We start from the raw sequence: 15,100 nt of genomic DNA, 5'->3' as shown, positions 1-15,100 counted from the left end.
TCGGATCTCCACGCCTGGAAAACGGTGACTATCCACCCAGATCGCCTCCCCACTGTCAATCTTCTTGCGATCAGGCTAGCGATCACTTTCTTCTTTCTTCTGGTTGTTGTCTGGTGATGGCTGTCGCTGGGGAATGACGCTCGTGCGCATTGCGGGCACCGCGCATGCGTATTTCCAACCCGTTCACACCGCAGCTATGAACTGCAGCGTGCGAATGGGTCAGAATGACCCCCTTCAAACGGGAATCTCAAGATCCACTTCTTCACCAAACTCCGCCAACTCTCCTCCTAACCCTCTTGTCTATGCTCACTGTCTGCCCCTTCTTTGTCACCCTGGTCTGTTAGCCCCCCCACCTTTTAGATTGTAAGCTCGCAAGAGCTGGGACTTTTTTCCTCATGTGCCTTTCCTTTTCTTACTTACACTATCTTATATTACATACTCCCTTTGATGGCACCTAACCCTGGGATTTCTATACCTGTCCTATGTTGTCTTGTACTGTAAGTGCTGTTTTCTTGTTTGCTCATTTGATTATGTACTGTGTAATAGGCGCTGTGGATCCCTTGTGGCACCATATAAAAAAGGATAATAATAAAAATAATAATAATAATAATAATAATAATAATAATAACAATAAAGGAGACAGTGCTGAGATATGTTCATTTTTCCTAATTAGAGGAGGAAATCTCTTTTCACTCCTCAACACAGTATGTCTCCAAATTTAAATGACCACAGTTCTATATATCGTATATAGATTAAATTTCAGTGTTAAACACCCCACATGGTATTATACTCACAAAAAATGGTGGGAATATAGAACATACGTTCAATGGGGGTAATTCTGAGTTGATCGCAGCAGGATCTTTGTTAGCAGTTGGGCAAAACCATGTGCACTGCAGGGGAGGCAGATATAACATGTGCAGAGAGAGTTATATTTGGGTGTGGTGAGTTCAATCTGCAATCTAAATTGCAGTATAAAAATAAAGCAGCCAGTATTTACCCTGCACAGAAACAAAATAACCCATCCAAATCTCTCTGCAAATGTTATATCTGCTCCCCCTGCAGTGCACATGGTTTTGCCTAACTGCTAAAAAAATTCCTGCTGCAATCAACTTGGAATTACCCCCAATATTCCAAATGGGCTTAAAAATATACTGATTCACAGACAGCCACTTCCACCCTTTCCCCATCTATCCAGAAGCATGCAGTAGTATATGTTCTATCCTCCACATAGATTTAGTAATTCCTCCACCGGTAATTCCAGCGCAGCAGTAGTGAATGACCAGCCAATCTACCTCCTCTGCTGGGACAACAAGTAGTAGTAGTCAGGAGAAGGTCTGTCAGTGACATGCAGCAGCCGCATCATCGGGATCAGGTACAGGTGACCACACAGCATAGAATACTATACAAAATTATACACAGAGAATAGCCTAGAAGTACAGGGTGTGGGGTAATAATAACAACAACCTGCCTGCACTGTGTAGAGAAGGACTACCCGGAAGCACTCAGCTGCTTCAGCTTTGCAGTGCTTCTCTCCACTGCCCTGCATGACCGCCCGGTTTGCTCTAACTCTGTTTCTCCAGCTCTGCTCCTCACAGCGCATCCAGCTCCTACAATGTCTTCTCTCCCACTCCTCCTTCTTCCCACAAGGCTCCAATTGCTTTCTCATTCTCTGTACACTCACACTCACAATCTCACCAGCACAGGACTCGTGGCCTGACTCTGGTCTGTCCTTAACCCCTGCTGCACCAGCATGACACTCTCCAAGCTGTAAACACTGTCTTCACACTTTTAAAGGGGCACAGGCATCATTTCCAGGGTGCCACACAAGTAGTAGTAGTAGTAGTAAGGTGCATGGTGTACTGTTGATCACTCAGGAAAATTGAACACACATAAAACAGGCACATACAGTACATACAATGTAGACAAATAGACAAAGCAAGTGTGTGCAAGAAAAATAAAAGAGATAGAGTGGTGACTTGCAATGTAGTAGGAAAAGGCAGAGCTAAATTAAATGGTACAAGTGCAACTTAGAGTGAGTCTTTGACAGCAAAGCTGTACCAGCATGAGTAGTACTTGTAGGTGAAATTAGAGAAGGCTGTATTAAAAAGATGAGTAGCCAGAGAAAAATCACCTGATGGGGAAATATTTAGCAAGTGACCTTGTGGTTGACTGGTATGACTCTAAGGGGTCTATGTTAGAGATGAGCGGATTCGGTTTTACTCGGTTTTACTCGGTTCTCAAAATGACATCGTGTTTTGGATAGCCAATAAGATTCGGTTTTGAGAACCGAGTAAAACCGAGTAAAACCGAATCCGCTCATCTCTAGTCTATGTACTTAGCCTTGGAGAGAAATAATGTGGAGATAAAGTACCAGCCAATCAGCTCCTAACTGCCATGTCCTCAACATTGCCCATTTCTTTGTGTTTGAATGATGAGAAATACAGGCAGGTACTTTTCCATCATGCAATACCTTCAGAGACGCATCTGACTGCCTACACATTTATTCTCCAGCAGGTCAATGACCCCAAACATACAGCTAGTGTCATTAAGAACTATCTTTAGAGTAAACAGGAAAAAGGAATCCTGGAAGTGATGATATGGCCCCCACATCATCTAGTCTGCCTGGGATTACATGAAGAGACAGAAAAATTTGGGCAAGCCTACATCCACAGAAGATCTGTGGTTAGTTCTCCAATATGTTTGGAACAATTTCCATGCCGAATATTGATTTGATTTAGATTTCTCTTCTGTTTATTCACTTTGCAATTTGTTAATTGATAAAATTAAACTATTAACACTTTTATTTTTCTTGCTTTGCAGCATTTTTACCACACCTGCCTAAACATTTTGCACATTGCTGTTTATGATGTTGATTCAATGTGTACATATTGTAAAAAGATAGAAAAACATACATAGTGTATTACAAAATAACTTAATCCACCTCTTGTAATAATTACACATAAGCAAAAAAGTATAGCTATTCAACTTTTTCCTCGAAGACAGAGGAACAGAGTATCCAGACACCAGTTAGTATTTCTACCCTTACGTGAATTACGTGTATACCTTATGCTGTGAATTAAATGGGCAAGGAGCACATCAACCGCTGTCTTCCAACATCATCTTCAAATGCAGGGCAATTTCAACATGAAAAAAGAGAATGATAAATTTAGTGCAACACCACCAGTAAATATTTAAAGAATGATTTTTAATTTATCTGCTCACATAATTATAGCTAAAAATAGCATCAAATGTAAACACTCAGCTCACCCTCAAATGGTCCATACCAAAAGTCCATTGGAAGGGAGCCTGCAACAAGTACCAAATAGATGTTTCAAAATGGATTCTTCTTGTTATGTTGTTTTGCTTGGATCTTGGATAAGGCCTTTGGTTCTGTGCTGGGGAGACCTCTTAGATTCTTAAAGCATTTACAGTACCTTCTTCAACAGGAATAAAACCAAGAAGTGTTCTTTAGGAAAAGCAGTGGTCAAGAAACAGATCCATGTGCAATCCCAAAATATAGTTGGAGTTGAGGCAAGGATGTGCCAAGTACAGACAATCTAAAGAAGAGGTAGGATAGTTAGGAAGAGATCCACGAGAGTACTGTGAACCAGGAGAACCAATGGAGTGAACTGTGTGTAGGAGAACAAGTTGACAGTGTGTTAATTCACAGAGAGGTCAAGGAGGAGAAGTAACCATTATTATTTGGTGTAAATAGTTAATTGTCCGCTTAAGTCAGTTCTAGAAAAAAAGAGAAAAGAGAAGTAAAGTTAGAGGGATTGGAAAGGGAAGTTGGGTCAGGAGATGTTTTATTTAGGAATGTTGAGATTGGAAATGGAAGTTGTGTCAGGAGATGGTTTCTTTAGGAATGTTGAGATGAGTGTTTATTAAATTGAGGATATGAATGTGCTCGTAGATGACTGAATTATCTGAATGAGTGAATGAGTTGGGAAGAGAATTCAAATAAATTGTGGTTAAGAAGGTCAAGATTGTGGGGTAGAAAAATAAGTAGTGTGCAGATACTTAAAGGCAGATGTACTAAATGGCACTTATCATGGAGATAAAGTTGCTCCTGCTTTACCTTCTACCACTGTGAAGCAGGAGACGGCTATCTCAACAGTTAGTAGTAATAGACCCGCCAAGGAGGGTGAACAGTAAGTCACTCCTTTAGTGAAGCAGGCACTTAGCACAGACACTGGACTCACCTGTCTCTGGAGTCCCGTCCTTTGCAGAGGCAGCTGAGCAGAGAGATTTACATTATAAAGAAACGTTATTGACAAACAACCAAAGCTGATAGAGCAGTGAGAAGCAGTTTTTGGCTGCTACAGGTGGCGATACCATTGATGGAGTAGACACTTGAAGGCGAGTGACTTCTCCCCTTAATAATAGTTGGTTTACATAATGCTGCCAAAAGTGTCTATGGCAGTGAAAAATATAGTGCACTCACTCAGTGCAGCCAGTCAAAAGGCAGATAATCCCTTTAGTACATACAGTATCTCTCCATTTTTCATTTTGCACACTTATCTGAGTTGAGAACAGTACTGTGCATCTCCCCAATTATATTTTGGGCTTGCGCAGTTATGTATTCTTGCCCACTGCTTGAGTGTGGGTAGAACAGGAGACAGATGCTATATAACTGCAATAATCAAGTGACAACATGCTTTCTTGGTAAATTCTGTTTCTACTATCAAAATAAATTATATCTTACGGCCTGTTTAACACGTACAGTATGTCCGTAGTATATGATGTATGTTATTTGGCAGAAATAGGCATCAACGGGAAGAGAATACCATGAAAATGCATCAATAATTAGCTTATTTTAATTCCATTTAATGTTTTAGTATTGGTGTCCCTTTATACAAAATTGTAATTTTGGTAAATATGGATTCAAAAATATGCATTTTAAATAGAAACTTATTATAATAAAAGGTTCTGCAACATGGCATTTTAGAAATAACCGTGCTGCTACCTTTTTTAAACTAATCATAAATAACACCATTTAAGATAAATCAAATACTGTAAATATACCACTCATTGTTGATTTTGTTTTATTAACTGTTTGCCTTGTGTACAGTATGTACACAATTTGATGATATAGTATAAATTAAATTCAGCAATTTCCAAAAGTTAGGTTATGTCTGTTCAATATAGAATAAAAAAAAAACTAAACATCACATCAAGGTCTCTGAAACTATTAAGAGATTTATATTTACAACATTATTGAGCATATGAGATTGCTTTTCTTGTGAGATAATCATTCAGATGTATGCATGGGAAATGGTTGTACAGTACTATAACATTTTGAAAATACAGGTTGAGTCTCCCATATCTCTTGGACCACTAAGCTCAACCCTTTAACTGACCTGTAAGCACTTTGGTGCAGCGGTGGTGTGTACCAATAGCGGAAGTAAGCCTGGTTAGTCACTGCACAAGATCTGATGGAGATGCAGGGATAACAGCTACTCCTGGATTTCAGATGGCCTATCGGATGCTTCTGCACCCATGACAGTACACGTTCCTGTGGTGGGTGGTGGGTCGGTCTGTCATAGTTAGGACCAAGTGGTCGGTAAAGCAGTAGCTTCAGGCCGATGATGTTACTGAATCAGAGAGCCCCAGCAGGAAGATGTGACAGGCAGCAATGAGGACTGTGTGTGCCTTCAGCTCTCAGCTCTCTTCATATATTTACTAAAGGTTGATTTCTATTGATTTCAAATTAATGAAAATCTATCAAAATTGATGTTGTGTTTCAGGGGTTAAACACACATGTACTAAGAGATTATTTTTTTACTTTTAAATGTTAGTAAATGTGTGTTTTAGTCCTGGAAACACAGCATCAATTTAGACAAATTTCCATCAATTTAAAATTGATAAAAATGTATAAAAATAATAATATTTTTTAGCATATATAGTACCGTGTACACCCCCAGCTGTCTGCAGGAGGCAGGGTAAAAACACTGATATCCATGTAGGCCACATCAGTCACATGTTATTGCTCATGAAAACTTCTTTTATTGGATTATTTCTGTTTTCAGAATAATGGATTTGGGAGACTCAAACTGTATGAACTATTTTTAAATATATAGCATTGTTGATTCATATACACAGTATAACAAGAACTGAAAAATAAGTATTTTAGTGCATTATATGTACTATACGTCTAAGTAATCAGCAAGCAAGGAGACAACAGGTTGTATTTCTTTACAGAAATATAAAAAATCATGTTGAGATGTGATAATCATCAGTATGATTTTCCCGACAGCTGATCTGGAGGCTGCTTTGACTCTGAGCTACAGTACATGCCAAAAGGTTTTAAACAGCTAGTCTTAAGATGTGCATTGCAAGGCTAGTGCTGACATGGTGCTGCGTTGGTGAGTTCTTTTGCCGATTTTGTTCCTTGTCACGTACAACTGATGAGACAGCAAATCTTGAATGTCACAAAAGAAAAAACTAAAAAAGAGACGCTTTGTCAATCTGGCATTTAGTGTTCCCTGTGGACAACATCAGGTTATCTCTCCAGTGCTTGAGGGGAACAAAGGATGGGGATAGCTGGCATCTTTAATTAAATCAGATCACACAAGATGGTTTTGAGCTATTGAAAAACACTTCAAAGCTACTTCAAACTGACAACATATTAGTGACTACAAACTCTAAATTGTCAGTGTCTGCATCCGTACTCTTTAATTGAAAGTTCACATATTTCATTAATCTGTTGCAGGACTTTTGTGTTAACCCTTCTTATTTTCTTTATTTTATAACACATTCTTGAATTGAGTCTTCTGAGTCATGATAGTAATTTTATTTAAAAAGTATATAGGAGATTAATACAGAATATTGGGGCAGATGTATTAACCTGGAGAAGGCATAAGGAAGTGATAAACCAGTGATAAGTGCAAGGTGATAAATGCATCAGCCAATCAGCTCCAATATGTAAATTAACATTTAGGAGCTGATTGGCTGGTGCGTTTATCACCTTGCACTTATCGCTGGTTTATCACTTCCTTATGCCGTCTCCAGGCTTAATATATCTGCCCCATTGTCCTTTACTCTTTTTTCTAAACAGAGATAAGCATAACACACTGGAATACCTCTGAAGATTACAATACACATTTGTCGTAAATGTGTACATGAGTTGTCTTCATGGTAAAAACATGAGGTATAAAATGTGGTTTATCAAATACAGATATGTATAACTTTAAAATGTTATTGGTGTCTTCCTGCAAAGCATAATATACAAAACATTTTATGCAGAGATGCTGATTGATGGTGAGGGGGTTCGAGTAGGGCAATCAATGAGGCATTTTCCTTATTATGGTTCAGCGATAAAAGAATGTGTTAGTGAATAGATGCCCACATAGAGTATCTATACATAGAAAACAAACATTTTAAATACAATAGGCTTTATTTCATAAGCTGCAACTATCTGGCAGGCTGGAGACAGATATGTAAAAATGGCGCTCAGAGTCAGTATGAAACTCGTGCTTTACACTGGCTGTGAGTCACCTCCAACATGCCAGTTTATAAAAGCTGCTGCTTCGTAAATAAAGCCCAGTTAGTTAATACAGTATGTGATCAGCATCTACCTTGGTAAGCACATTTGTGGTGCGACTACCCGTAGAATTATACTGTATATTGCCTCAGACAAATGCTTTTCATCTATTAACTTAAAAATATTTAACCTTACTTTAAATTTGGGACTTCCCTTTTTCAAACAAGTGTAATCAATCATTACAGTTTTTGAATAGCATGTCTTTTCTCTTACATGAATCATTACATACCTTGCATGTTAGAACTGCTGATATACTGTAAATAGAGGCATAGACTGTAGATGTAAATGCTGTCACAAGTAGAGTGAACAGATCAGAAAGCCAGGTATGCAGAAACTCCTTTAGTTTAGCATAAGTTCCATGAATGTGCTTAACAAAAGTCACAAGCACGATGATCAAATGTTCAGTAGTAAATGGAAAGTAAGGAAAAACTCACCCTTAAATGTACTTTAAAATATTAAAACTTAAAAGTGGAAGCTTCCTTTCTTGAGGAAGGGGAGGGAATCCCTGAAACGCGTTGAAGTTACTATCACGTCTGATTACCTATCTGCTGTATTGGCCAAATAATCCGTGTGTCTTTGGAAAAAAACTACCGATCTGCCTGATTCTTGCCTTTCGTGCCTGGGGAATATAAAAGATACCTTTATGTGCACTCGAGACAGGACAATAATGTAAGTGTTATTCCGAAAGTCTAGCTCGTTGTTGATGAATGCTCATTTGATGCCCGTGGGTGGAAAGATACCTTTATGAGAAAGCGGGATAGAACTATAAAGTGAGTGTCTTTCTGATAACGGGGGAACGCCTGACTATTGTTCTGGATGAAGACCCACTTTCTTTCAAGCTTCCACTTTGAAGTTTTAATATTTTAAAGTAGCACTAGTTTTTAACCATTTTTTGTTTTTGTATCAATTTGTCTTGTTGGGATTTATAAGGGAAAATCCCATGTGTTATAAACCAGCAGCTTTTGTTTGGTAGCGCAGGGCTGCTTACAAATTTTTCTCTCTCACCCTTAAATGTGTTTTAATTCCAGAAGAAACTTAGGGGTCTATTTACTAAGCCTTGGATGGATATAAAGTGGATGGTGATAAAGTACCAGCCAATAGACTCCTGGGGGTAAATTTACTAAGATGGGAGTTCTATTTAAGAAGGGATGTTGCCCATACTAACCAATCATATTCTACTTTTCATTTATCTAGCACCTTCTAGAAGATAATACCTGGAATCTGATTGGTTGCTATGGGCAACATCACATCTCAAACAGAACTCCCATCTTAGTAAATTTACCCCCTAGCTGTCATTTTTCATACAAAGCCTGTGACTTGGCAGTTAGGGACTGATTGGCTGGTACTTTATCTCTCTCCACTTTATCTCCATTCAAGGCTTAGTAAATAGACCCCTTAGTCTTGAAAGAAATAACTTCAGAACACTTGTTAGCAGCATGTTTGCAGGTACATTGTTTGTCCAGGTGCACAGTTATTTTGCTCTTTTTTGCTTTACCTCCACCTGAGAATCAGACCCTAAGGGTACTGTATCATAAATGACATGAATTTCACTTAATCCATATACAGTACTCTGTTTTTGGCAGGAAATACCAGTGCTCATATCATTGTCTTTTTCTAACCATTATCAGGATCCTGATGTAAAGCATGCAAGTCAAACTTGTCTACTTTTGAAAAAGAATTTCAGGGAGATTGTGAAAGCAACACCTATGAGCGCGGTGTTAGAGTGAACGTGTACTGCTGCACTTGAGCATTGCTGCATTGATGCTCAGTAAGATCTACTTATTGATGAAAAGATACTGTTACATATCAGGGCTTGTGCATGTATTGTTTTTACTCACATGTAGTTCCATATACAGTAAGTGGCCACAAGGATCCTTATTAAAAACAAAATGTAGCCATAGGGATCATTGTGCCTTATAACCAATGCAGGGAAATGACACTAATGATCCCATTTGGTATTCAATGAGTCAGGGACATTGCTGCTATTTCAGGGAGTCTGCCTGGTATTCAGGGAGAGTTAGAAAGTACAGGGTCTGTCCGGAAAGTAATGAGACTGATTTTTTCATGCCACACAGAACAGGCGCATGGCGGCATTGTAAGACGGGATGGGTGTATGATGTACAGTAAGTAGACATCACTAGGAAAATTATTTTTCCTTGATTTTCCATCATCCTCTCCCCTCATCCAGCTAGAACAGAAAATGTTTAATGTGCTTCAGCTTGAGACCTGTAGTTATATGGGATTACTGTCTTATGAAACATTTTATATACAATGAAATATACAACTAAGGAAACAAAAACAGATTGATTTTTTGCTAATTACTGATTGCAAAATCACCACACATATTTGTTTATGCCTTATAAAAGAGTGTAGCAGACATAGGAATTAGATTTTAGCAATAATTGTAGTAACTCAAGGTAAATCAGTGATGTTCAATTTATAGACTTCAAAGTCACTTGTGATGTTCCATCAGGGGCAGATTTATGAGTGAAGGCACCCCTAGGCCCAACAGTGACGGCCGTCCTCGCCTGCCTAATCTTTTTATTTTTATTGATTGGTTGTAAGCCCTCATTTCATGCCAATTTACTATAATAATTAAAAAAAGCCACCAACGATGACATTTTTATATTTTTAATATGTAGACATAGGTACTATGTAGGACAGTTTTACAGTATGTGCTTGCTCTACCCATTTACACTCCATTCAAGATGGCATATGGTACAGTACAGTGGAAATATTTTGCAATTATTGGTACTTTTTGTGATGTCAGTACCAACACAAGCATCCAAGTGCCACCCCCAAACATGTGCCCTCCCAAGGCACATGCCCAACATGCCTAATGAGAAATTCACCACTGCGTTCCATAACCTCCAACAGGGTTTTAAATTAATCAGTAATTAGTTAAAAACTAAATGTTGTCAAATGTCGGTGAGTTTACATGCCCTTAGAATAGATCTCTACCACCTCAAGACACATTTCAGATATTCCTTCTCTTAAACCCCTCCACTTGCCCAAAAAACCTTGTCCAAAAGCTATACCCATTCACCCAAAACATAAGAGCTTGCCTTAAAACACAAATCAGCCCTTTGCTTACCTCTTATAGTCCACATGTTCCACATACTGCATAAAAAATACTCCTCAAATCACCTATTCACCCATTACTGGGAATACCAATAATCCATTACTAATCTATTGAATAGTTAAACCCTAGTTAATAATTCTTAACCTTGCTTTAATGAAATATGCATGAATAAGTGACGTGCGGTGAGGTCATAGGCTGGGGAGGCACTGATTGAGATATATATATATATATATATATATATATGCAACAATAGAAGAATTGGCACCAAGGAGTCACATCAACTCCCACTATTCCAACCCTAAATTGGTTGTCACTTTTTAACATAAAATAATAACATGTTCCATCATAAAACATTTATTAAAAACATATTCAAATCAATACAGAGGAGATGTATTATTATTCCACACTTTAGGATGTATGACTCTTAGCGCTGAATACAAAATGTTGAAGGTTCACAACAATCTCCTTCTTCTCCTTACAGTTGGTTCGGAGATAGCTTCACAACACAGACAACCCAACGCGTTTCGTCTTATACAAAATACTTCATCAGGGGTTTCTCTATAATTGTAAAAGATCTTTTCAGAGCTAAACATAAACATTCCTTAATAGAGAAAACATAAAACATTCCATTAAAACATATGAGGAACATATCATTACAGAGGAACAAGGATATATCCAAGCAGACAGGATGAAAGAGAAGAAAATGATATTACAATTGCATCTTAGGTCATACCTCAAGTGGCTGAGAAGTATAGTTGTTTATACAAAAAGTATAATGCGACAAAACTTGTTCATACACGCATGATGGAAACTCCTATATAACACCGAGGCTTTCTGATGAACAATCAGTGTAGCCTAATTGGAAAAATATTGATCTCATCATATATACTGAATGTTCATATTGTGTATATATATAAAAATCATAATGTCCCCTCACATACCTTATGGTGAGATAACTTGTACAAAAATTCGGAAACCCAGGTACTAAAGGGTCACTTTAGAAAGGAGACCTAATAGATTCATATGTAGGGTAAATTAATAGATAATCATCATCAGATATTTAATTAGTCAATAATACCAATCTTTACTAAAGATGATTAATACATTTTACAATGGAGCTTTATTAGAGAGACAACTTCTCCTTTCGGGTATGATATATACTGGAGATTTTTGAGGCAGGAAACTATGTTACTGGTCATAACTGCCATTTTTACTCATAACTATTGACTGCTTTTATGGGTCCAGCTGCTTTGTTAGTTGACACAATAGAGGTACAAAACCTCTAAACCCAAACATTAAAGTTGTTAGTATAAATTATCAGAAAAAATGGGCTTTTAATTTCATAAACTCCCCACTATCACAATATCAAGGGAAAGTGTGAAAGTGAATGCATCCAACCATTAAAAGCACTAGAGTGCAGTATTACAAATGTACATAGATAAATGATACAAAATAACCTTTACACACAAACAGAGCTTTGTTCAGAGTGGTATCATATTCTCTCACCTTCTATGTGTCTGCTATGGACGCTCAGTACCAGTGCAATGAAGTACCAGACTGGATGTAGCTCCTTATAAAGGGAAAGGTGATGATGTCATCACATGCCCTATTTTGATTGGTACACAAATAAAGGTTTAATTTGACCTAGTTATTAATGGTACACACTAACCAACCTATGGATTCTATCCTGTCTTAATTGGGAATAATTCAATATAATAATATTCACTCTTACAACCACCAAATGTGAGTAAAACATTAAATGTTATATGACCCATAATGCATTGCGGTATTAAACTCAATGAATAGCTGCTATAGTGAATGACTGACAGTGTTAATACCCAATCGTTGTAAGATAGGGGCGGATACTATAGCCTCTAATGCTGAATTGGATGTATGCAGCATATTGTCAGCACTTAAAACACAGTGCTGAGGGGAATGTGTTTCCCATCAGCGCTATCTGTCACCTCCGATCGTTAAAACGAACGGTCCTAGTTTCTGCGTCCGCCCGCTGTAGCGGGACCTTATGCGTTCCAGCGCCATCTTAGTTGTGCGTTCCACCAGCCCCGTCCGGAGCTTCCCGTCACCTGACCCGGTCACATGTAAGAGGCGGCCAATTGGAGGGCTCTCTACTGATTCGTGAAGCTGAAATACCAAACAGCCGCACGATAGATGGCAGCCCAAGTGCAAATCTACCCCCAATTATATCAATCGCAAATGGCACATTTACCCAATAGTATCTTAACCATGGAGCATGCTCGTTTGTGATTGATATAATTGGGGGTAGATTTGCACTTTGGCTGCCATCTATCGTGCGGCTGTTTGGTATTTCAGCTTCACGAATCAGTAGAGAGCCCTCCAATTAGCCGCCTCTTACATGTGACCGGGTCAGGTGACGGGAAGCGCCGGACGGGGCTGGTGGAACGCACAACTAAGATGGCGCTGGAACGCATAAGGTCCCGCTACAGCGGGCGGATGCAGAAACTAGGACCGTTCGTTTTAACGATCGGAGGTGACAGATAGCGCTGATGGGAAACACATTCCCCTCAGCACTGTGTTTTAAGTGCTGACAATATGCTGCATACATCCAATTCAGCATTAGAGGCTATAGTACCCGTCCCTATCTTACAACGATTGGGTATTAACACTGTCAGTCATTCACTATAGCAGCTATTCATTGAGTTTAATACCGCAATGCATTATGGGTCATATAACAATTAATGTTTTACTCACATTTGGTGGTTGTAAGAGTGAATATTATTATATTGAATTATTCCCATTTAAGACAGGATAGAATCCATAGGTTGGTTAGTGTGTACCATTAATAACTAGGTCAAATTAAACCTTTATTTGTGTACCAATCAAAATAGGGCATGTGATGACATCATCACCTTTCCCTTTATAAGGAGCTACATCCAGTCTGGTACTTCATTGCACTGGTACTGAGCGTCCATAGCAGACACATAGAAGGTGAGAGAATATGATACCACTCTGAACAAAGCTCTGTTTGTGTGTAAAGGTTATTTTGTATCATTTATCTATGTACATTTGTAATACTGCACTCTAGTGCTTTTAATGGTTGGATGCATTCACTTTCACACTTTCCCTTGATATTGTGATAGTGGGGAGTTTATGAAATTAAAAGCCCATTTTTTCTGATAATTTATACTAACAACTTTAATGTTTGGGTTTAGAGGTTTTGTACCTCTATTGTGTCAACTAACAAAGCAGCTGGACCCATAAAAGCAGTCAATAGTTATGAGTAAAAATGGCAGTTATGACCAGTAACATAGTTTCCTGCCTCAAAAATCTCCAGTATATATCATACCCGAAAGGAGAAGTTGTCTCTCTAATAAAGCTCCATTGTAAAATGTATTAATCATCTTTAGTAAAGATTGGTATTATTGACTATTTAAATATCTGATGATGATTATCTATTAATTTGCCCTAAATATGAATCTATTAGGTCTCCTTTCTAAAGTGACCCTTCAGTACCTGGGTTTCCGAATTTTTGTACAAGTTATCTCACCATAAGGTATGGGAGGGGACATCATGATTTTTATATATATACACAATATGAACATTCAGTATATATGATGAGATCAATATTTTTCCAATTAGGCTACACTGATTGTTCATCAGAAAGCCTCGGTGTTATATAGGAGTTTCCATCATGCGTGTATGAACAAGTTTTGTCGCATTATACTTTTTGTATAAACAACTATACTTCTCAGCCACTTGAGGTATGACCTAAGATGCAATTGTAATATCCTTTTCTTCTCTTTCATCCTGTCTGCTCGGATATATCCTTGTTCCTCTGTAATGATATGTTCCTCATATGTTTTAATGGAATGTTTTATGTTTTCACTATTAAGGAATGTTTATGTTTAGCTCTGATAAGATCTTTTACAATTATAGAGAAACCCCTGATGAAGTCTTTTGTATAAGACGAAATGCGTTGGTTGTCTGTGTTGTGAAGCTATCTCCGAACCAACTGTAAGGAGAAGGAGGAGATTGTTGTGAACCTTCAACATTTTGTATTCAGCACTAAGAGTCATACATCCTAAAGTGTGGAATAATAATACATCTCCTCTGTCTTGATTTGAATATGTTTTTAATAAATGTTTTATGATGGAACATGTTATTATTTTATGTTAAAAAGTGACAACCAATTTAGAGTTGGAATAGTGGGAGTTGATGTGACTCCTTGGTGCCAATTCTTCTATTGTTGCATATTCTCTATCTTTAGTCCCTTCTAACAGGGGACTTTGTCAAATAGGCTGCCTGTACCAAAAAGTATACGTTTCAATTTAGGGTGATAGTTTTAACAAACTAGCGCAGAGTATAGTATTTGTTTTGAATATATATATATATATATATATATATATATCTTATTAGGGCTATACCCAGCCCAGCGGCCCCCCCATCTCTCACCTGTGTGTCCGGACAGTGTAGGCACTGCTGCTGGCTGGGATGGC

Source organism: Pseudophryne corroboree, chromosome 4, assembly GCF_028390025.1.
Source record: "Pseudophryne corroboree isolate aPseCor3 chromosome 4, aPseCor3.hap2, whole genome shotgun sequence".
NCBI classification, from domain to species: Eukaryota; Metazoa; Chordata; class Amphibia; order Anura; family Myobatrachidae; genus Pseudophryne; species Pseudophryne corroboree.
Note: the sequence above shows the minus strand (reverse complement) of the source record.